At 51.2% G+C, this 22,706-nt stretch overlaps 1 pseudogene; it reads right to left on the bottom strand.

The window, feature by feature from the left end:
* Positions 1 to 19,388: 19,388 nt before the first annotated feature.
* On the bottom strand, positions 19,389 to 20,564 carry LOC101328846 (large ribosomal subunit protein uL18-like; annotated as a pseudogene).
* Positions 20,565 to 22,706: the final 2,142 nt, after the last annotated feature.

The raw sequence follows: 22,706 nt of genomic DNA on the forward strand, positions 1-22,706 counted from the left end.
TCTTGATTCTGGAAACCTGTCTGGTCCCTGGGGAGCCAGGGAGGGTCATTCAAGGGATTCCGGAGCTGAACTTCTGGCCAAGGAAACCCACATGTTGGACAGTGAGGGATGCCCTTTGACAGTGATGACCTTGGGACCACTCTGGAACCGATGGACAGGCAGCTAATGGGAGTGGACACCTGGTATTCTAGGTGAGGCTTTCCGCACTGGACAAAAATGCCAGGACAGCAGCTTGAACTGGGGAGGGGAGGGCCACAAGAGGAGTAGCACCCTGCTGCTTCATGAGGCCGGAAAGGACTGGCAGGAGGATCCAAGTCATCACGAGGGATGTTTTCACGTACATGGGCTGCGGTCCCAACCTGCCTCTCAGTCTCTGAGTCTTATGCTACATCTGTGAAATGGGGAGAAAGACAGCACTTCCCAGTGGTATATTGTCCCGGAGAGCAAATGACACAAGCATGGTGCGTGGCCACAGTAGCCGCTATTACGATGTCATATCTGGGATCCGACTTGGGCTCTAGATCCCCAAAGAATAGGGGTTTTTTTTCTGTTGGTTTGCATTCCCCCAGTCCCTTTGTGTGGGTTTGGGGCTGTGGGGCTGAATGCCAAGAAACCTGGCCTCCGATTGAGTGAGAGCCGGCTTCCCACCCCTGTCAGAGGCCTTTGCCACGGGGGGAAACCCGTAAGGCTGTGTCAGCAGCTTGCCCGCTCCCAAGCCGAGGGCAGAGGGAAGCAGGGAGGTCAGGAGAGGGGGCATCAAGGGCCTGAGTGCCTGGACCCATGGCTCAGCCTCTCCAGCATCCCACAGCTGCTGAGGCCATTAGCTCATTCATTCATTCATTCATTCACTCAGTCTTTCAGCAAATACCTACTGTAATCCAGGCACTGCTCTAGGGACAGGGATATACAGCGAGCAAAGCAGCGCTCACAGCCCAAGACAAGAGTCCCTGCCTTTTGCCATGAGCACTCTGCCTCAGTTTCCTCACCACTCTCCGGCTCACTTCCAGCCAACACACTTTCATCAGCTTCCCTCTTCCTGCAAACCTCAGTTTGCATATCTGTCAAGTGGAGCTGCTCTAGCGGAGTCCCTCTGTAGGGCTGCTGGGAGAACCCCACACGGCAGGCAACACGAAGGGCCTGGCGAACGGGAGAGGCCGTGCGGGACCCCTGAGAGCCCCGTGCACGGGTCAAGTTTCGAGGCCACTGACAGGCCGCCGAGGAGGCGGGCCCTGCCCTGGTCCTCAGCCAGGGGAAGGGCCGGGCGCCTCCCTCCGCCCTGTCACTCTGCATCCAGAGCCCGTTTTTTTCTGGAAAACAAGCGACATTCATCAAGAGTGACAGCCAGGCCCTAATGCAATCTCAGCTGGAGCCATGAATTGTAAATATGGTGCAGTGCGGAGGCTGCTCCATTAGGCCCCCAGGGAGGTCACACGCCCTGGGCCCCCCGCGGGGGGGGGGCGGGGGGGGGCGGGGGGCTGGCTCCTGGTCAGCAGCGGGAACACCTCGCAGACCCAGCGGCGGTTCCCGCAGTCACCCTGGGCCGGGCCCCAGCTGCCTCAGGGTCCTCAGGTCCTTGGGGTAGGGGCAAGGGTAAGGCTCCAGAGTGGGTGGAAGCGGGGGCTGGTTCCTGGTGACTCAGAACCTGCTTTTGTCCCTCTGTGAGATTCACAGGGAAAAAATAAAACACCCAGGCAATTAACTGGAGCTAGTCAGGTGAGTGGGGCAGGGCGGGTGGGGACCTGCCTGGCAATCCCAAGGGCCCTGTCCAGGCCAGGAGCACTCACGTGACTGGGGCAGCCCTGCTCACTGTCACCCTGGGGGGCCCTGGGGCTCTGTGCCTCACCCCAGAAGACCCTGAGCCCCCACCCCCATCTGGCCTCCTTCTAGCTGCCCACACACGCATGCCTGCATCCTCCACCAGCGAGCCCGGGCTGCGCTCCGATCCCAGGGCTGTGCTACCTCCACACGTGTGTGCCTGGTGCTCCCAGCTCTGCACAGGTCTGTGCTGCTGCTCTCCATTCACTTATGTGTGCCCAGGGCCTCACGTGTGTCCCCAGCTCACTGCCAGCCCAGCCCTGAGTCAGGGAGTGCCAGCCTGCCTCTGGCGCCCGGTGTAGCCTGTGTAGATGGGTGGGATTGTTTTTCCCTGTGAGTTTTGGGTTCAGGGAAAAAAAACAATCCCTAATTGAGCTCCCCCTGGGGCGATTTTCCCTGCATTTTTCTGCCCAGGTGTCAATAAAGGGACCGTCATTGTCTGTTTCAAATTCATTTGCACTTAACTCATCTAGAAGTTTTGCAAGAGCTGTTTGATGTCCAAGAAGCCTCTGAGCCCCCAACCCGTCCTCCCCACCCCTGTAATGAGCCCTTTAACCCTTGGACCCAGAGCTGCCTTTGGGCCTGAGTCAAAGATCCGCTGCACCCTCCCCTCCTGGGCAGGGGAGGAAGAGCTCCGGATGGGGTGGGGGAGGCTCTGTCCAGCTGGTGGCTCCACCCCACATACCCACCTGGGCATCTTTCAGCACCCTCATCCCACGGCCCCAGCTCCTGCTGGGGGCAGGGCCCAGCTGTTGGGGTTCTGAGCCTCCCCCACTAATTAATGGGTGCCGGTGAGGACCGACCCAATCTGGCACCCAAATTAATCTCAATTACAGCGATTTGGTAACTGCAGCGCTAGCCAGTCCGACTGAGCTGGGATTTCATCACCGAGAATGGAGCGGGGACAGCTCAGCCTCGATGTTCTCAGTGGGGGTGGAGTGGGAGGCTGGGTGGGGCTCAGGGGCTCCAGGCAGCCCAGTCTTTATCAGCACCATCAAATTAGTTCACACCAGCTAATATTCATACTGGCAGCCTGGACTCCCCACGCCCCCTCCTCAACCCAGGATCTGAGGAGGGTGGAGGGAGCTCCCCGTGGATCTCGGGCTGCTGCTCTCTGTCGCCACCTCAGCCCTCGAAGCCTGGAGAAGACAGCGATGGGCGAGCCAGATGGGGCTCAGAGGTGTGTGGCTCTGAGACTCCAAGCTGGGAAAAGTTCCAGGTTCTACGACCAGGGTCCAGCTGGGTTGCCTTCCTCTGGGCCCAGAGCTGCTGGAAGGCAGACGTGGGCTGATTACTCCTACAGGCTGGCAGCTCCCTGCAGTTTCTAAAGCCAGTTCCCAGCCAGTAACACTGGTTTGGTCCCTGCAACATCCCACAGGGCAGGGCCGGGCAGGGATTATTAACTCCATTTTACAGAGAGGGAAGTAGAGGCCCAGGGAGGAGATGAGGCTTGCTCATTGCAGGAGCCAGGGCGCGACCCAGGCTGCAGGACTCCTAGTCTGCTGCTCTTCCCAGGAGAACACGTCTCCTGGGAGCTGGTCCTCCCCGCCCCTTCAGCACCCCACCTCCCGCCACACGCCCTGCCCACTCAGACCTCCTCCCTGCACCTCTAGCTGTTCTAGCCCATTGCCATTTGCTCATTTGTGCAAACAGGTGGACTTCCCTGAGCCTCAGTTTACTCATCTGTAAAATGGGTGTGAAAATAATAGTGCCTGCTCCCCTGCCCATCCTCACAGGGCACTTTTCACCTGCTAAAGCCCAGTGTAAATGTTAGGCGTTAATCGTGGTCTTTATTAATAGTGATGGTGGGAGTGGAGGGTGTAGTCGAGCTGACAGCTCCTCATCTGTTCCCCAACTGTGGGGCGTTCCCTGTAACCAAAGAGGGGCAGGGGTGGTCACCCTCCCTGGGGTGGGGAGATGGCTCTCTGATGGTAAAATCCAGGCAGCAGAGGCCAACCACCAACCGTGGAGGAGGTGCCTGGGGCTCTTCCTCCTTATCCCGGCCCAGCCCACACCCACAGTCGAGACTCCTGGGTCATGACCTGCCAGCTCCGGGAGGGTGGAGAGGGCTCCTCGGTCTGCGGGGGCGTGGGGAAGACTCCTGAACCCATGAATGAAAGAATCTGATCTAACTTCCCACTCGGGGGACACCTAACACGGCCTAAGCAGTTACTCTCACCCTTCCCCTCACCTCCCTCCACCCCCGCCTCCTGGGGGGCCTGTTCTGGGTGCAGCCTCGTCTGCCCCACCCTTGGCCACACCCCTGAGGTAACTCCCACCCACTCCTCTCCTTATGCTCAGGGTCTGGTTCCGCCAGCAGGGAAGGGGCCCAGAGCCGGGGATGCGGGTCTGCTGGGAGTGCTGGTGCCCGTGAGCCCCATTCACTGCCCCAACTGGGCTGCCACCCCACTGGGGAGCAGGTACCCTGCAAGCCTCCTGCCCAGCCCCACCCCCCCACTTCCCGCAAACACAGTGGCAGGATGATTGATTCTGCGGGAAGAGTGGCCACGAGGCGGGGAGCCGCGGCGCCAGGGGTCCTCACTGCATTTGCTTGTGGCTGCGAGTCAAAGCTAGGTCCCTGTAGGCAGGGTGGAAGGTGTTCCCCAGCTGCTCAGCCCAGCTGCGGGGGACAGGGAGGGCCCTATGGGACCCACCACAGTGAGTCATGGACCGTGGGGGAGACCCAGTAGTATTGCCCAGCCTCTGACACCTTGGGCTCCTGGTCAGCCCCTTAGAGGACGTGGCTGGCTGGGTTCAGGGACCAGGTTATGCCAGGACACATGTGCATTGGGAGGGGTGGTCCCCTCAGCCCTCCCTCGCTTGGTGGGAATTTTGTAGTGTTTCTCTGGGCAGGGAGTGGAGGAATAGGGGGATGATGTTCTGCCTCATGACCCCCTGTAGACCCCAGCCTGGCTGGGACTCTGTCCTTGTGATCCAGGCCCAGAGAACTGCAGAGCTCAATAGGGACCCAAGACACACACACACACACACACACACACACACACACACACACACAGCACAGCACAGCAGGATTCACAGGGACAGAGTCAGGTCCTCGAGGCATCACAGCCACAAAAATGAACACTTTACACGGATGTGCTCTGTCTCAGGATTGCACTCAGACGGACCCGTGTACCTCAAGAAGACACGTGGCGGGAATAACTGGCCCCCTCCAGACCAGTCTGGCTATGTGCACGCAGACAACAGAGTCTTCAATGACTAGAAAGGGGATTTTTCCTCCCTGTTGCTATTGGAGAGATAGGCAAACCGAAACCTAGGAAAGGAAAGTGATTCAGACTCCAGGTGAGTCACCTCCAGAAAAACAGGCCCGTGCCCCTCCACATGTCACATTTGTCTCGGTGCCCCTGGACCTGGCACAGGTGTGCGTTCAGAGAAGCAGCTCTTTCTAGCAATGACTGAGAAGGGGATGACTTCTGCCTGCCCGAGGATCATGGGGGACTTTTTGAGGAGGGGGTGGGCAGTGGGTCTTCAGAAAGGAGGAGAGCAGGAACTGGGGGATGGGACCCTGCGAGAGTTGGTGTCAGCGGAGTGTCTTGGCTTGAGCAAATGGAGGTACCCTCTGGGCGCGGTGGGCAGCAGGGATGCAGTGGGCTTCCTCATGGGGCATCTGCACCTGTCCAGGCTGTGCTGGGTGCCCTGTAAGACCTGGGGAAGCCCCCAGAGGCAGCCTGGCCTCTGGGGTTCATGCAGGTCATCTGGGAAGACAAATCACTTCCCTCTTCTAAATACAATCATGAAACCATTGTGGAAGCATTGATAAACCCCCAAACCCAGTCTGGTAACTCAATCCTTGTCACTGGCACTCAAGGGTGCTGGGCAGCCTTAGGCTTCCAGGGGGAGAGAGGCCCTGAGGATGGGTAGGGTTGGGGTTAGTGCAGAAGAAGGACATTCCAGATGGACAGAGGCTTGGCAAAGGGACTAAAAGAGGCAGACCCAGGCCCGGGCTCCAGATCCTGTGTGGGGAGCCTGTAGAGACCAGCACAGAGGCCCCACAGCAGGTAAGGGTGGCACCAAGCCCCCCCAGTGCCAGTTCATACCCAGGGATTCGCCATGAGCTTCTGTGCAGCAAAGGGCCCCCTCTTACTGACAGCCATCACTGGTGCTACAGTAAACGCTCTGAGACGTCCTGCAGGGGTGAAACTGCTTGTACTCCCTTTACCCTACCGTGGTCTCCTTTCTCTGATCCTGCAGCTTATGTTTCAATGATCACCTATTAATGTGCTATTTGGAAAACTCTGACCTGAATCTTTAAAACCCTCCTTTTTCCTGATTACTAAAGGATTTCAGTTTTTCACTTTCCTTGAAAGAAATCTAAAAAATAAAATAAGGAATAGGAAAGATTGTTTAGCTCTTTCAATACCTGATCACCCAGAAGGAACAACTGTTAACACTTTGGTCCATTTCTTTTCAGTCTTTTTTATTTTTTCTCTGAACGTGTAGGGGTGTAGGAAGGCGCATAAAAACATGTCAATCTAAATTGAGATCATGTAGTTTTGTGTCCTGCTTTTTTTCCTGCATTTTTATGAATTAATACGTATGAAAGAGTATATGTACATTTTAAGGAACAATAATAAATAAAACAGCCAGATATCCACAACTTAATTTAAGAATTACATCCTGTTTTTTCACTTAGCATTAGGCTCTGAACATTTTCCCATGCCATTAAATATTCTTTGAGAACTTGAGTATTAATGGCTGCCTGGTATTCCTTCAAAGGGTGTACCATATTTTATTTAACAAATCTTATCTTCTTAGAAATTTAGGTTGTTTCCAACTTTTTACTATTAAAAGAACACAGTGATGAGCACAGTCATATGTAAATCTTTGCCCATAATCAAAACAACCTCTCACTAGTTCTTCGTTTCAGTAGATAGAAGTAGAATTGTAGGGTCAATGTTTTAAAATAGTAATAGCCAACGTATGCCAAGCATTTCTTTGTCAGGCGTTGGACAGCTTTAAATGCATTAGCTCATTCAAATTTACAATTCCACATGGTAGGTACTATTCTATTCCCATTGTACAGATGAGCAAACTGAGGGTCAGGGAAGCTAAGGGAATTGCTCCAAATCACATGATAGTAAATGGCAAAGCTAGGTTTTGAACACCAGCAGCCTGGTTCTAGAGCCTGAGCTCCTAGCCACTGTGCCATGCTTTGGTTTGTTCATTCATTCAACAATGTTTGCTGAGCACCTACTATATATTCCAGGTACTATTACAGATAATAGGTACACAGCAGTGTGCCAGACGGATAAAAAATCTCTGCCCTACATTCTAGCTGGGGAGACACATGGTAAACACAATAAGTGAAATCCTTAGGTTTTTGGAAGTTAGTAAGTTTCCTGGCCAAAAACAAACAAACAAAAACAATAGAATGGGAATGCAGAGGTGGGTGTGCAATTTAAAATAAGGAGGCCAGGCAAGGCCTCACTGAGAAGGGGCATTAGAGCAAAGTCTTGAAGGAGGAGGACGAGGGAGCTAGGCTGGGATCTGAGGGGAGGGCATGCCAGATAGAGACCTGCAAGTGCAAAGGCCCTGAGGCAACAGTGAGCTGACTGTCCAGGGATTAGCAAGGAGGCCAGTGAGGCTAGACTAGGGAGAGAGGTACAGGGTGGGAGCAGTGAGGTCAGAGAGGTAATGAAGGGGGTACAGATCTCGGGGCTCTGAGGGCCACTGTGAGGACACTTACTTTTCTCTGAGGGAGGTGGGAGCCATGAGGGTTCTGAGCAGAGCAGTGATGTGGTCCAGCTTACATCTAATGAGATCTCTCTGGCTACTGGGTGAAGAATCGCTGTAGAGGGCCAGGGTGGCAGCGAGGAGGTCCCTGTGACAGCTGGGCTGGAGATGATGGTGGCTCAGACCAGGCTGGTGGTGTGGGGTGGAAAGCAGTGGTTTCCTTCCGGATATATTTTGAAAATGGAGTTGACGGGATTTGCAAATCGCTTGTCTATGGGATACTAAAAAGAGAGAGGAATCAAGGATGCCTCCAAAGTCTGGAGCTTGAACCCTGGAGAGGGAGAGATGCGTTTAGCACAGCAGAGAAAACCCTGGGAGGAAGTCGGTGGGGAGCTAAGGCAGCCATCACTGCCAGCCTGGTATCCTGTTCTTCTCCACTGGGTGTGCAGGAGGACGGCACTCCCTGCCCCCTTGAAGTTAGATGCGGCCAGGGGATGAACTCTGGCCAGAGAGTTGTGGGTGGGAGTGATATGTGTAACTTCCGGGCTGGGGCTTTAATCACTTCCGGCTCTGCTGGTGCCCTGTGGAGACTATCTCTGGAGCTTGGCCGAGGTGGAAGCTCTATCAGCCTGGGACCCTGAGTGACTCATGGAGGAGAGCCCTCTGCCCACCTGGCCTGGACATGTGTCATCACAAAGAAATAAATGTTTGTTGTTCTAAGACGCTGAGATTTAGATGTTGTTTGCTAACACAGCATAATTTATCCTATCCTGAATAATACAGGCACCTGTCAGTAGGACTGCCATGTAAGGTTGCACAGGTTGTACACTGTACAACGGCAGCATCTCTGAGGAGGTTTCATTATAATCATAGACTTGTCTAACTTCTAGATCCTGCACACGTGTGAAGGATTATGTCCTGTTGCAATCATGCTCGGGGCATCCCCTGAGGCTGCTCTTCTTGTTTACCAGACTCTCTCAGAGGCCTGATTTCCACTCCCTACCCCCACCCAACTCTAAACAGGCAACAGCCACCTCACAGAGCAGGGGCAGTGGAAGGACTGTACACTGAGTGACTTGCCTTAGCGCCTGGGTACAAGCGAGCCCCAGCCAGGGCTGTCGCTCCCAGTAAAGTCTTCTGGGGCAGATCCAGGCCAAGCTGAGGGGGATGAGCAAGGGGGCACAGCCATGCTCCAGAAGCTTCACTGCTTCCTAACGGGAAGCATATGCTCTGGCCACAGATTTAACAAGAAGCCTGATTTATGGACCTGCCATTCAGATGAATTTAAGCTGGATGCTACTGATTAAACCCCGGACCCAGTGCCCCCTCTACCTCTCCCCGTCCACCTCTCCGGCTCCTGCCTCTCTTCCCTCTCCTCCCATCCCCCTCCTTTATACAAGAGCCAGCCTGGCGTTCGTTGCCTAGCAGGGCCTGCAGCGGGTCAGCGCTTTCTGCCTTCTCCTGGCTGGCCTGCCCATAGTTGGACAGAATAATATGTAGTATGAAGTGGGTTTTTTTTTTTGTTTTTTGTTTTTTTAAATTACTTAAGAAAAGCACCTTCTGCTAACTTGCATGGGGCTATATGAGTCAGAGGCAGCTCTGCCTATTACCCAAGTGAAGATGTTGAGTAGACAGACAAGCGCGGAGCTCTGGGGAGAGGGCTGAGCTAGAGATATACATTTGGGAATTGTCAGCGTGTATTGGTGTTTAAAGAGCCATGGCACTGGGGGGGATCACGGAGGGAGGGGGGTACATGGAGAAGACTCAGAAGACCAAGCCTCTGATATTGCAGAGGAGACAGGAAGGACCAGCTAGGGAGAAGGGAGAGAACCAGCGGAGTAAGGAAAGGGTTCCATGGAGGATAGAGGGACCACCTGGGTCCAGGGCACTGAGGGGCCAGTAAATCGAGAGCTGAGAACTGACCGTTGTTGGACTTTACATTGTGGAGTCATTGGTGTTCTGGACCAGAGCCGTTGCATGGGGGTGGGTTCAAGAGAGGATGGAAAGGGAAGAACCAGAGAACAGTGGGCTCAGGGGCACCTCTCACGGAATCTTACTGGGTAAAGGGCAGAGAACAGGGTGGTAGTTGGCAGAGAAGTGGTGTCAAGGGAAAAGTGATGCATGGGAGAAAAATGAGGCTGATGAGAAAGAGCCCTAAGAGGGAGAGTCACTGCGGCCAGAAAGTCCCCCTTCCCTGACCCCCACCAGCAGCAGCATGTGAGGGTGGCCAGTTTTTCCTGCATGCTCTACACGCCGGTGAAGCATTTCATGCCCTTTGCAGCCACCCCTTATGGGGTTTCCAGTCCCCTCCCCAGCTTGGGTATAGATCTCTGGGGGTCTCCCGTAAGAGCAGCAATTAGAATGCAGACTTTGATAAAGCTGCAGATGGGGAAATGGGGGTCCAGAGAGGTTAAATAACCTGCCGCGGTCATGCAGCCGTTAAGTGGCAGAACTAGATTTCGACCCCAATTATGCCCAACACCGTTCTCCAAGGATAAGTAAGGGGGACAAGAGGTCCTTGTCAAAAGTCCCTGTGGGGTGTGCAGGTTTTGCCTCCTGACTAGCTCTGGTGTTTATTCTTTCATTTACAGGTGTGCCAGTTGGGGCCACTGTAGGTGCCAGGATCCCCAAGATGCGACACAGGGAGAAGCCCCAAAAGACTCACAGACCACCTGGGGAGGTCAATCCTTGATCCCTGTGACTAGCCCCCAGCTTTCATGGGGGGCTGTTCAGGAGGTCGGTGCAAAGGTGGGCACCCAACTGGGTCTGGGGGGTTCCCAAGGAATCTAGGCTTTCCTAGGAATCTACTTCCAAGCAAGAGCCAAAGAACGAGCGAGGTTCAGTTGGGTGAGGCGCGATGGGAGATCGGGTCCCTGCAGAGGGCACAGCACGTGCAAAGCCCTAGAGGCTGGAGAGGAGTTCAGGAAACAGAGGAAACCAGCTGTTCGGAGCGGGCAATGGGGAGAGGTGGGGCTTCGGAGGCTGCTGCATCCCCTCCGGGCCAGCCTCGCCCCGCCCACGGTGGTCGCGCGGCCGACGGGCCAGGGCGTCTAATGGGCTGCCCGGCCCGCGTTCCGGGGAGTGGTCCCCGGCCGCGCTAATGTGCGGTCGCCCCTCCCGCTGGTAGCTGGTGCCCCCGCGCCGACCCCGGGCGCAGATCGATACGCATCAGGCGGCGGGCGGCCGGGAGCGCCCCCTTCCCCCGGGCGCCTCTGACGGTTGTTCCGGGGCCTCCCGCGCTGGGGGTGGGGCGGGGGCGGGCTGGGCGCGGGGAGGGGCGCCCGCGGTGGGACCTTCGGCCTCGCGCCCGCCCGGCTCCTCTCCGCCTCCCCAGGCTCTCTCTGTCTCTCTCTCCCCCTCTTCGGGTTCCGTCCGTTTTCCCCCGACATCTCCTATCTCTCTGAGGTCTTAGTCTCTTGGTCTGTGTCTCTCCATCTCTCCCTATACAGGTCTTGGGGAGGACGGGTCAACCGTCCCAGGCGGGAGGCTGTGACCTTTGTCCACAGCCTGGGACAGTGGCATTGCAGGCTCCCGACACCAGGCTCCACTTTCTAGCCGCTGGGAGCCTGGGAGTCCCAGGTGGCACCTCTGGGGACAAGGCCAAGGCCAGGGGCACTAGTCCTGGGACCCAGGACAGAGACAAGGATGGGGCGAATGAGGCACTCGGGGGCCAAACTTAAGGAGCGCCCCCCAAACCTCTCAGAAACCAAGATAAATGATACTTTAATGCAATAGTCTTGAAAAGAAATATTAATGCCAAAAATTCAGTGGTGAACAAAATATCAACACTTTAAAGACAAGATCAGTAACCGCTGAACTGAGCCATGCTGGAGCCTGTGACAAATGAACAATCAGGAATATGATCCTGTTTTATTTAAAATGTTGATATTTTGTCCATCATGGTTTGTTCACCTTGATTTTAAAGGAGACTGATACAGGGGGTACTGGGACTGTGGGCAAGAGTCTATGGCCATGATCATGGTTAACTAGTTAGAAAGTATCAAATGCAAGCACTTAATTATCTTTTTTTAAAAAAACAGCTTTATTGGGATATAATTTGCATGCCATATGATTTGTCCAATTTAATGGGTTTTGGTATATTCAGAGTGTGCGACCATCACCACACCAATTTTGGAACATTTTCATCAACCCTAAAAGAATCCCTATATGCACTAGCAGCCACTCTCGAGTCCCCTCAATTTCCCCAACGCTGGCATCCACTAATCTTTCTAGCTCTGTGGATTTGCCTGTTCTGTGTATTTGATATAAATGGAACCATACAAGAGATGGTCTCTTGTGTATAGCTTTTTCACTTAAGTATAATGTTTTCAAGGTTCATCCTTGCTGTAGCGTGCATCAGTACCTCATTCCTTTATATTGCCCAATAGTACTCCATTGTATCGCTATACCACATTTTACTTATCCATTCATCGGTGGATGGGCATATGGGTTTCTACTTTTTTGCCATAATGAATAAATGCTGTTACATACATTCATGTACAAGTTTTTGTGTGGACATAATGTTTTCATTTCTCTTGGGTATATACCTAGAGTAGAATTTCTGGGTCATACGGTAACTCCATGTTTAACCTTTTGAGGAACTGCCAGACTGTTTTCCAAAGCGGGTACGCGAGGTTACATTCCCACCAGCAACTTATGAAGGCTCTGATTTCTCCACGTCTTCACCAACACTTGCTATCATCTGTCTTTTTTATTATAGCTTTCCTAGTGTGTGTAAAGTGGTTATCTCATCGTGATTTTGATTTGCATTTCCCTAATGACTAATGATGTTGAAGATTTTTTCACATGCTTTTTGGACATTAGGATATCTTCTTTGGAGAAGTTTCTGTTCAAACTCTTTGCCAGTTTTTCGAATATTTTAATTATCTTAAGTGGCATCACACCATCTCACTTGCTTCTATGTACTTGACAGTATGCTATGGAGATCTCTCCGTGATCTTTATAGATTTTTATAGACCTGCCTCACTATTTTTAAGTACCTATTCAAGGTTTCATAGTTCGGCTTGTGCTATAAGTATTTATCCAATCTCTGATTGATGGACATTTACGTTTTTTCAAAAATGTTTTCTATTGCAAACAAGATAATAAACATCCTTATACACATCTTTGTGCACCCGAGTGAGTCTTTTTGGTAAAGAAAGCCCTAGAAGAAGAATTTCTGGGTGAAATTTTTTTTTTAATTTCAATAGATATTAACAAATCGTTCTCTGAAAATTTGACTCACACACCCTTCAACATTGTATGAGACTGCTTTTGAACTGCATCTTTACCAACTCTTGATATTATCAGTCTCCTTAATTTTTGCCAATGTGTCAGGCAAAAAACAAAACCAAAAAATCCATTGTTGTTTTAATTTTCATTTGCCTGTGACTGAGTGTGAACTTTAAAAAAATATGATTATTGGCCATTTAAATTTCGTCTACTGTGAAATGTCTGTTTGTATCTTTTGTCCATTTTTCTAATGGAATATTTTTATATATCCTGGATGTGGATCATCTTTCTCCCAGCCTGCTGATGATTTTTGTGACATAAAAATGTTAAATTTTGATTGCAGCCCTCTTCCTTATGGCTCCTTGGTTTCAGGTCTTGTTTTTCCTACTCCAATTTTGTGAAAATATTTTCCTCTAATATATATACATATATATATATATATATATATATATATATATATATATATATATAGCAGTATGCGAGTCTCTACATTTTTTAAATATAAAAATATTAGAGGGCTTCCCTGGTGGCGCAATGGTTGAGAGTCTGTCTGCCGATGCAGGGGACGCGGGTTCGTGCCCCGGTCCGGGAAGATCCCACATGCTGTGGAGCGGCTGGGCCCGTGAGCCATGGCTGCTGAGCCTGCGCGTCCAGAGCCTGTGCTCCGCAACGGGAGAGGCCACAGCAGTTAGAGGCCCGCGTACCGCAAAAAAAAAAAAAAAAAAAAAAAGGAAAGATATATTTTGGATGTGATGACAATATTGAAATATAATAAATTCTTGAATTAATAAAACTACTGCAGTCTCAGTGAAGTTCCTGACATAAATTGTTATCAAACATGATAGTCCACTTGTAGAGTTTGTATGAGAAAGAAAATGTGTAATAATATTGAAAAAAGTTTCAAAGGTGAATAACCTTAACAGTTGGCAAAACATAAAGTCATAGTAATTACAACAGTGTAGTACTGGAATGAGATTAGATAAATCAATCAATGGAAAGAAACAGATGCATGTTTATATGAAAGTGTAGTTTATGATAAAGATGACATTTCAAATAAACAGAATTCAATAAATGGTCTTAGTTCAAATGGCTATCCATTTAGTGGTGAATGTTTATTCATTTCTCCTTCAAATATTTATGAATGCCTAACACAGGCTAGGCACCATGCATGTGGACACTGCTGAGGTGGAATAGTGAATAAAATAGACAAAAGGACAAACATTCCTGGCCTTGTAGAGCTGACATTCTGGTGAGAGAGGCAGTCAGTCAAATAAATAGGTAAATTATATGTATTAGAAATAAAAGGAGAAAATAAAGGAGGGGTAGGGGATGGGGAGAGAAATGGCAGTTTAAAATAGAAAGATTAAGAAAGATTTCAATGAAAAGGTGATATTTCTGCAAAAACTCAAAGGAGATGAGAGCATTGGCCTTGTAGATACCTATAAGAAGGGCCATCTGGGCTGAGGGAACAGACAGGGCAAAGGTCCTGAGGCAGGAACATGTTTTATGTGTTTTCTGCTTCATGGACTTGAATTTTCACCCTGAGGGAGATCGGCAGCATTGAAGGGCTATGAACAGAGGTGTGACAGAAGCTCACTGATGCTTTTACTGGACCACCCTGTGATCTGGGTGGACGTTGTTTGTAGCGTCCAGGGCAAGAGTGGGCTTGAGAAGACCAGGGAAGAGGCGATTTCAGTTACCCAGGTGAGAAGTATTGGTGGCTTGGACCAAGTGGCAGCAATGGAGGGAGTGGGAAGTGGTCAGATTCTGGATGTATTTTGAAGATAGAACAGACAGGATTTGCTGATGGATCAGATGGGGGACCAGAATTGGCTGGGAAGAAGAGCCAAGGGTCACTTTGAGGATTTTGATCTGAGCCTTGGAAGGCCGGAGCTAACATTAGTAGAGGCAGGAAGGCGGTGGGTAGAGCAGGTGCGGGGAAGAACAGAAGCTCAGCTATGGACGTTTGGAGTTTGTGACGCCTCTCAGACCTCCAAATGGAGACACTGCGTAGGAGTAAGTGTCCACCACTGAGACATGAGATCTGGGCTGAAGATACATGTTGGAAACGGTCAGCGTAGAAACCTCTGCAGCCCCACACAGTAGCCGGAAGCCACACGTGGTTACTGAGCACTTGAAATGCAGCTGGTCCGATGGAGACATGCTGTATGTATAAAATGCACACCGGATTTCACAGGCTTAGATGAAAAGAAGAGTACAATAGCTCATTAATGATCTTTTTATATTGATCATTTATATTGAAATGACAATGAAATAATTTTGGATATATTCGGTTAGATAAAATACAGTATTTACCTTACTCTTTTTTATTTCATTTTTTAAAAATGTAGGGATGACTTCCCTCATGGTGCAGTGGTTAAGAATTCGCCTGCCACTGCAGGGGACACGGGTTTGAGCCCTGGTCTGGGAAAATCCCACAGGCCGCAGAGCAACTAAGCCCGTGCGCCATATCTACTGAGCCTGTGCTCTAAAGCCCTCGAGCCACAACTACTGAGCCTGCGCGCCTAGAGCCCATGCTCCGCAAAGAGAGAAGCCACCGCAATGAGAAGCCCGTGCACCGCAACGAAGAGTAGCCCCCGCTCACCACAACTAGAGAAAGCCATGCACAGCAACGAAGACCCAACACAGCCAAAAATAAATAAATAAAGTAATTAATTAATTTTTTTAAATGTAGGTATCCAAAAATGTTAAACTGCCTAAGAAGCTTACATGCTATTTCTATTGGACAGCATTGGTCTAGATGGTCATTAAAGTGCGAGCAGGATGGGGTCACAGTGGGAGTGACCATGGGAGAGAGAAGCCCCAAGGATGAGCCCTGGACCCCCTGAGGTGAAGAGGGTGAAGAGGAAACGCACCAGAGGTGAGAGGAGCAACCTAGGACGTTAGAGGAAAAGTGGGAGCCGGGAAGCCAAGGCAAGAGAGTGTTCCAGGGAGGAGGGAGGCGCCCGTGACCAGTGCTGCGGATGGGCTGAGAACTGAACGTTGAAATTAGCAAAGTGACCAGTTGACCAAGCATTTCTTTTTTTTTTAAATAAATTCATTAATTTTTGTTTATTTATTGTTGGCTGTGTTGAGTCTTCATTGCCATGTGCAGGCTTTCTCTAGCGGCAGCAAGCGGAGGCTACTCTTCATTGCGATGCGCAGTCTTCTCATTGCGGTGGCTTCTCTTGTTGCGGAGCTTCAGGTTCTAGGCGCGCTTCAGTAGTTGTGGCATGTGGGCTCAGTAGTTGTGGCTCATGGGCTTAGTTGCTCAGTGGCATGTGGGATCCTCTCGGACCAGGATTCGAACCCATGTCCCCTGCATTGGCAGGCGGATTTTTAACCACCAGGGATGTCCGACCGAGCATTTCATTCATGCAGTTTTCTCGAGTTCCCACAATGTGCCGTTGCTGAAGATACAACAACAAACAAGGAGAGCTGGCCCCTGCCCTCCGGGGTCTCACGATGTAGTAGGGGTGGCAAGAGGGTCCCCAAATAATGAGCTACCAGTCACCTGGGGAAGAGGAGTGTACAGGAACCAGGAAAGCCCAGGACAGAAGTTTGGAGGCCGTACCCTGAGGGTGCAGGAGAAATCCCTACCCAGATTTTGAAAACCCCTGTTGCTGGGCCCAAAGCCCCCCACCCCGAACCCCAGCATAGACTCTGGGCAAGAGAAGATCAGAAATAACATGCTAGGGGCTTTATAGTGGTAGAGAGTCCTCATAGCACTATAAGGGGACCAGGATTTGAACCCAGGGTGTCTGGCTCAAAATCCTGTGTCCTCAGCCACTCTGCTCACTGCCCTGAGGTCCATGGGAATGCAGTTCCTACAGGCTCTTCTCTGACAGCCGGAAGCTCTTGGGCTGCAGAGTACCCAATTCTGGCTTTGCAGCCAGCACCCAAAACCCCCACTTGTTCCCCAAGTGACTTTAGGTGAGTTCCTTCAGCCTTAGTTTGCTCATCTGTATGCTGGGATAGATAAAAGCGAGCACTGGTATTTAGCAACCACACCACACTACCTATGATGGGCAGAGTTAGGCTGGAGACTCAAGTCAGACCATGCAACTGCAAGATTTTGGAAACGCATTCCCCAGGAAAGGTGGGCAGAGGAAGTGGCCACAAGTTCAGACAGTTCCTCCTCGGCCTGTGTCCTGGAGAGCTCCAAGTCCCGTTCCTGTGCCCCTGAAGGTCAGGCACCCCCTCTGGCCCCCACTGCCCCCTCCTGCTTCTGATCGTCCCCTCTGCACTGGATAAACAGCACCTCTGCCCGCCTGCCTCCTCAATCCCTCCTGCTTCACCAGAATTAAATTCATCATTCATTTTTTATGGTTTATACATGGTGTAATTTATGTCTTCAAATATATTGAGGTCACACTTTAGCAGAAAAAAAGTATTTCACATTGAAATTGAAGGCATGTGTGTTCCATTAAATGGGGATGTTTGGGATAATTTTAAAAGGCTAAAAGTAGTAGAAAGTAACATTAAAATAAAATTTGAGAGCTGTAATTACCCCTAATCGCACCATAAAATAATCAATACTGCATTCCATTATTTCTGACTTCCCTAGTTATAGCTTTTTTTGTTAAGCTCTTGAATATTGATGAGGTGAAAGGGTCGTGTCTTCTGGCAGAGGTCTGATGGAGGTGGAATTAAGGTGGTGTCCTCTCTGATTATCCCAGGGAGACCATGAGCGCCGCTTCTTCTCAGCTACGAATCCCCGGGGGCAGCGCCAGGCTCCCTGATCTGTTTGATGTTCTTCCATCCAGCTCTTCCCACGTGGGGCTTGGTGGGGGGCCAGGCTTGTCTGGGCTACATTTTTGGAGCACTCACTGTGTGCCAAGCTCTGTGCAAGCCTCCTGGATACATTAACTCATTTAACTCTTAAAGCAACCCTCTGCAGTGGGTGCTGGCAAGACTCCCCATTTTACAGATGGGCACACTGAGGCTCAGTGAGATAAAGTAAATTACCAAGGGGTGGAGTTGGGATTTTCACTCAAGTCTGTGCTCTTGCCATTATTTATGCCACCTCCCAAGACATCCAGCTTCTGGCTGAGGGATGGAGATGCCAGCAGGAGAGTGCAGGGGTGCTAAGCGCCCTGGGAGAGGATGACATAGTGCCAACCTCGAGGGCAGTTGCCACTGGCCGCAGTGGCGTGAGTTTAGCTGGAAAACCTCTGGTTTCCTTTGGGGACACCTGAGAACTTCTGTCCCTTCCCTACATTTCAGACAGGGGTTCACTTCCATGAGCCTTCAAGTTCCCATCTGTAAAATGGGAATGACATTAGAACACCCTTTAAAGTGTATGGTTTAAGGGAACTCATGCTGGGAAGTGTCAGTCAACGGGAGCTGTGAAGGTGTTGGCGACACAATGAAGAGGTCTCGTCTCTTCTCTGGCTTCAGTTTCCCCATCTCTAAAATGCCCAGGGTGGGACACTTGAACTGGACAACAGCAAGACCTTGTCCATCTCTGACATTTCATGTTCTATGCTCTAGGCCACAAGGTCTGCCAAGTGGGCAGAGACCTCTTCCTGTGTGCTAGCCTACGAGGGTCCTCAGAAGGTCATCTCATCCAGCCCCCACCACCCCACAGGGTCACATGTCCAAGGGGTACCGCTTGCCCCTCTTTTCCCCACCTCAAGGAACCCGCACTGTTTCAAGCTGTGGATAATTTCCCTGGGGGCCTGGGCCCTACGGGAGCCCACCTACCTAATGAGAGCACCAAAGTGGTCCTTTGGGCCCCTGAGCTGGGGGTCTGAAGCTTGGACACACTCATGTACAGTATGAAAGGATGACCTTTTATTTGCTCTCCGGACATCTGTGCAGGAGAATCGAGACATCTCCCTACTCAGAACGCAGATAACCGTGTGCTCAGAATCTGGACGTTATTCACGGTAGCTAAAAGGTGGCAACAACCCATATGTCCATCGGTGAATGATGGGTAAACAAAACGTGGTCTATCCACACAGTGGAATATTGTTCTGCCGGAACACGGAATGGAGCACTGGCACATGCCACATGGATGAACCTTGAAAACATGATGCTATGCGAAAGAAGGCAGACACAGAAGGCCAGACGGTGCAGAGTTCCATCTATATGAGGTACCTGGAATAGACAAATCCATAGACACAAAAGCGGACGAGAGGTTACCAGGGCCTGGGGGGAGGGGGAAACGGGGAGTTGATGTTTCATGGGTACAGAATCGGCAAATCCAGAAAAGGCAAATCTATAGAGACAGAAGGCAGCTTCGTGGTTGCCAGGGGGCTGGGAAAATGAGGAGGGACTGCTTAATGGGTATGAGGTTTCATTTTGGGGTGATGAGAAAGTTCTGGAACTAGACAGCTACATAAAATTTACTTAATGCCACTGAATTACATACTTTAAAAGGCCTACAGGGCTTCCCTGGTGGCGCAGTGGTTGAGAGTCCACCTGCCGATGCAGGGGACACGGGTTCGTGCCCCGGTCCGGGAGGATCCCACATGCCGCGGAGTGGCTGGGCCCGTGAGCCATGGCCACTGAGCCTGCACGTCCGGAGCCTGTGCTCCGCAACGGGAGAGACCACAGCAGTGAGAGGCCCGCGTACCGCAAAAAAAAGAAAAAAAGAAAGGCCTACAATGTTAAATTTTATGTTCTGTGTATTTTACCACATTAAAATTTTTTTTTAACTTGTTCAATAAGTTTATTACTGTCTTTATCCGAAAAATCTTCGTAGAAATTGTGGTTTGGGTTATTAACTCTCAGCAGCCCGTTCCTGAGCTCTAAGGAAGCTTGCCTTCTTCTGAGCTACCCGATCTTTCTTCTGGGCAAGTGACATTTTGGGATGGTTCCACCTCTTCTTTTTTTTTTTTTTTTTTGCGATACGCGGGCCTCTCACTGCTGTGGTCTCTCCCGTTGCGGAGCACAGGCTCCGGACGTGCAGGCTCAGTGGCCATGGCTCACGGGCCCAGCCACTCCGCGGCATGTGGGATCCTCCCGGACCGGGGCACGAACCCGCGTCCCCTGCATCGGCAGGCGGACTCTCAACCACTGCACCACCAGGGAAGCCCCCACCTCTTCTTTTAACTTCTCATACACTGGATTCTCTCATATTGTAGCATGAGCTTTCTTATCCACCTCCTCCATCATGTCTGGAGTTATGTTTTTCTTTATGTATTGAGAGAGTTGTTTTTTGTAAGTATCTTCACCTTCTTCGATCAGGTAACGCACATAATCTGCGATGTTCTGCCCCACGATGTGGTTTCGGTGTACCTCAGCATTGAATTCTTTGCTTTCTGAATCATAACCAGGGAACCGTTTGGTACTGTGAGGGATAGACAAGCCTCCATCGACAGCTCCCTTCAGGGCCCCAACAGCGTTACTCTCAGTAGTAGACCTGGCAGGCCCTGCATCCAAGTAACAGGTGAAGCCACCAGGTTGACCGTCAACGCTTTCCACACTGTATTCACCTCCAGTCACCTCGACTTGGCCTTCATAAATTCTGTCCATCCCAAACCTATTAAGAAGCCTGCGTGCCAGCAGCAGGCCAGTACAAGATGCCTCAGCGTAATTTGTCAGGCCAGCCTTCACACCATACTTCAGGAGTTCACGAGCACAAGCTGCACAAACGATCATACCTCCTTTTATACGGGCATAGCAATCTGACAAACGGTATCTCTGTGAGTTACCTGAACTGTCATTCTGTATTTGGGTGCACTGTACTTATTTTTATCTTGGATTACCAATCGTTTCTGAGCATAGTAGTCAGTTTTGCCCTCTTGCCGTCTTCTAAATTTCACTTGGCATCTCTTGAACTAGGCCTTATTCTTGACAACTTTAACAACCCCCATCCTGTAGAACAGAGGCCCTAGCCGCCACTGAGCTGCAGAACCAGCACGGCTCCGGTGGGGGGGGCGGTGGATAAAGCAAAAAAAAATTTTTTTTTTAATGTCTGGGCACCCCGGGGTCGTCCTGTGCCCTGAGCCCAGCCCGCGCTCCATGCAAGGCTCTGGGTCGTGACTGTTCCCCCCAGAACATTAGGAGCCGGGGACAGTAGGGAGCTGATGGGCAGCCTCGCGCCCTGTGTCATTACCATTAATAACAAACAACAATAGAGTGTATTTTTAAAACTTTCCCTAATGGAGATCCCCACGCAGCAACCAACACGCTCAGATTACCCACTGGTCCCCTAACGATACTGACACACAAAAGCCACGTGTGCCATGGAGAGCTGGGGCGAGGCGGATGCTTCCTGGCATCTGGGAGATGTCCCTCACTTATCTCCTTCCCCGCCAGTCCCACTCCCCAGCTTTGCGCAGGTACCAGGGACAAAGGCAAGGGAAGGGGTCTTCCGCATCCTCTGGGTCCTTGCCAGTGCCTTGGCCCTTTGACTTAGTTTCCCCCACAGGCTCCCTTTTCTGCCTCTCTCCCCAGAGGCTGTGCTTAGGGGTGTCGGGAGGGGACACTAGGCCTGTAGCTGTAGGAGTGGAAAGGGCAGTGCTGACCGTTGTGTGCACCCTGGTGTCTTAGACTGGCCTGCAGAGACCATCAGTCCTCTCTGACATATTTCAGGTGTGTCCTGGGCCCTGACTGTGCAGGGGTCATGCTCAAGCCCCCCCAGCAAAGGAGCTGCAGAGCAGGGACTCAAAGTCCTGGTGGCTGGTCCACTCTTAGTTCTTCCACTTCATTCTCAGCAAAGGCAGAGCAGTTACCAACTCAGACTCTGGAGTCAGAGAGACCTTCCCCCAGGGAACCCCAGGCCAGGCAAGTCCTGGACTTCCCTAGCCTCAGTTTCCCCATCTGTGAAGGAGGCAAAGACAGCACCTCCTCATCAGCTGGGAGAATTACAGAGATGACGCATGTGGTGTCTCAGCGCTGAGTAAATGGTGACCATCATTCCAAACGTGAAGCCAAGCCTCGGCCTGCGTGGGCTCACCCTCTCCCAAACTCCCTGGGTCCACCCGCAGCCCAGGCCGGCACTGGCCAGAGGCCTCTCCACACTGGGCTCTGACATGATGAGGTCCATCCTGGTATTGGGCACTCACATGCTTTGTCAGATAACCCTCCCAGCAGCCCTGGGAGGGAGAGACTGCCGTTCCATTTTACAGACAGGAAGACTGAGGTCCAGAGAGACAGAGAGCTTGCTGGATATGGGATTCAAAAGCGGTCACCTGTGGTCCAAGAGCCATTGCTTTTAAGCACTACACGATGACTGACTGGGGTCGGGGATTGCCATGGTAGAGAGCGAGGTTCCTGCAATTATGTGATCCCTGTGTACATTTTTCTGGAGTGAGGGCACATAGCTCATCAAATTCTCAAAGGGGTTACAGGCAGACCTCTGTTTAAGTCCCAGCTTCTCCACATATTGACTCTGTGGCCTTGGGCATGTCACTTCCTCCCTGGTGCCTCCGTTTCCCCAGTTTTCAAAGGAGGGGTTTGACTGGAAAAATCTCTAAGTTTCCTCCAAGCACCGGCATTTGCTCATTCCTGGACCCTCCTGTTAGATTCTCTCTTCCCTCCACCTCCCTCCTCACTCCTCATCCTAGCCTGGCCTCCCTGACGTAGCCTTGCAAACAGCTACAGGCCCAGCCAGCAACCACATCAAGGGCCAGAGGAAAGCCCATCCCTGACTAGGGGAGGCCAGAGGGAAGGCAGCTGACACCCAGGAGCTTGGGGCTGGGCCTACTCTGCCTCTTTCTCCCCAGAGTTCCCTGATCCCGGTCCTTTTCTGTGGTCAACAAGGGCCCCAGCTAGACCCTGTCCAGAGGCCCCAGATCCCCTCGGTGACCCCTGAGCCAGCCACAGCCCACCCATCCGGTGAGATTTAATTGATTTCAATTGACAACCATAACAAGAAATCTCTTTTGGGAAACTTCGGAAATGGAAGGGAGGCCATTAGGAAATTTACATTTGCGAATATGATGTTTAATTAGCAATACCAATAAATTAATAGGAGAATCTTGCTGCGGTTCTGGTTTCATAAAACACTAGCC

The sequence above is a fragment of the Tursiops truncatus genome, chromosome 1 (assembly GCF_011762595.2).
Source record: "Tursiops truncatus isolate mTurTru1 chromosome 1, mTurTru1.mat.Y, whole genome shotgun sequence".
Lineage (NCBI taxonomy): Eukaryota > Metazoa > Chordata > Mammalia > Artiodactyla > Delphinidae > Tursiops > Tursiops truncatus.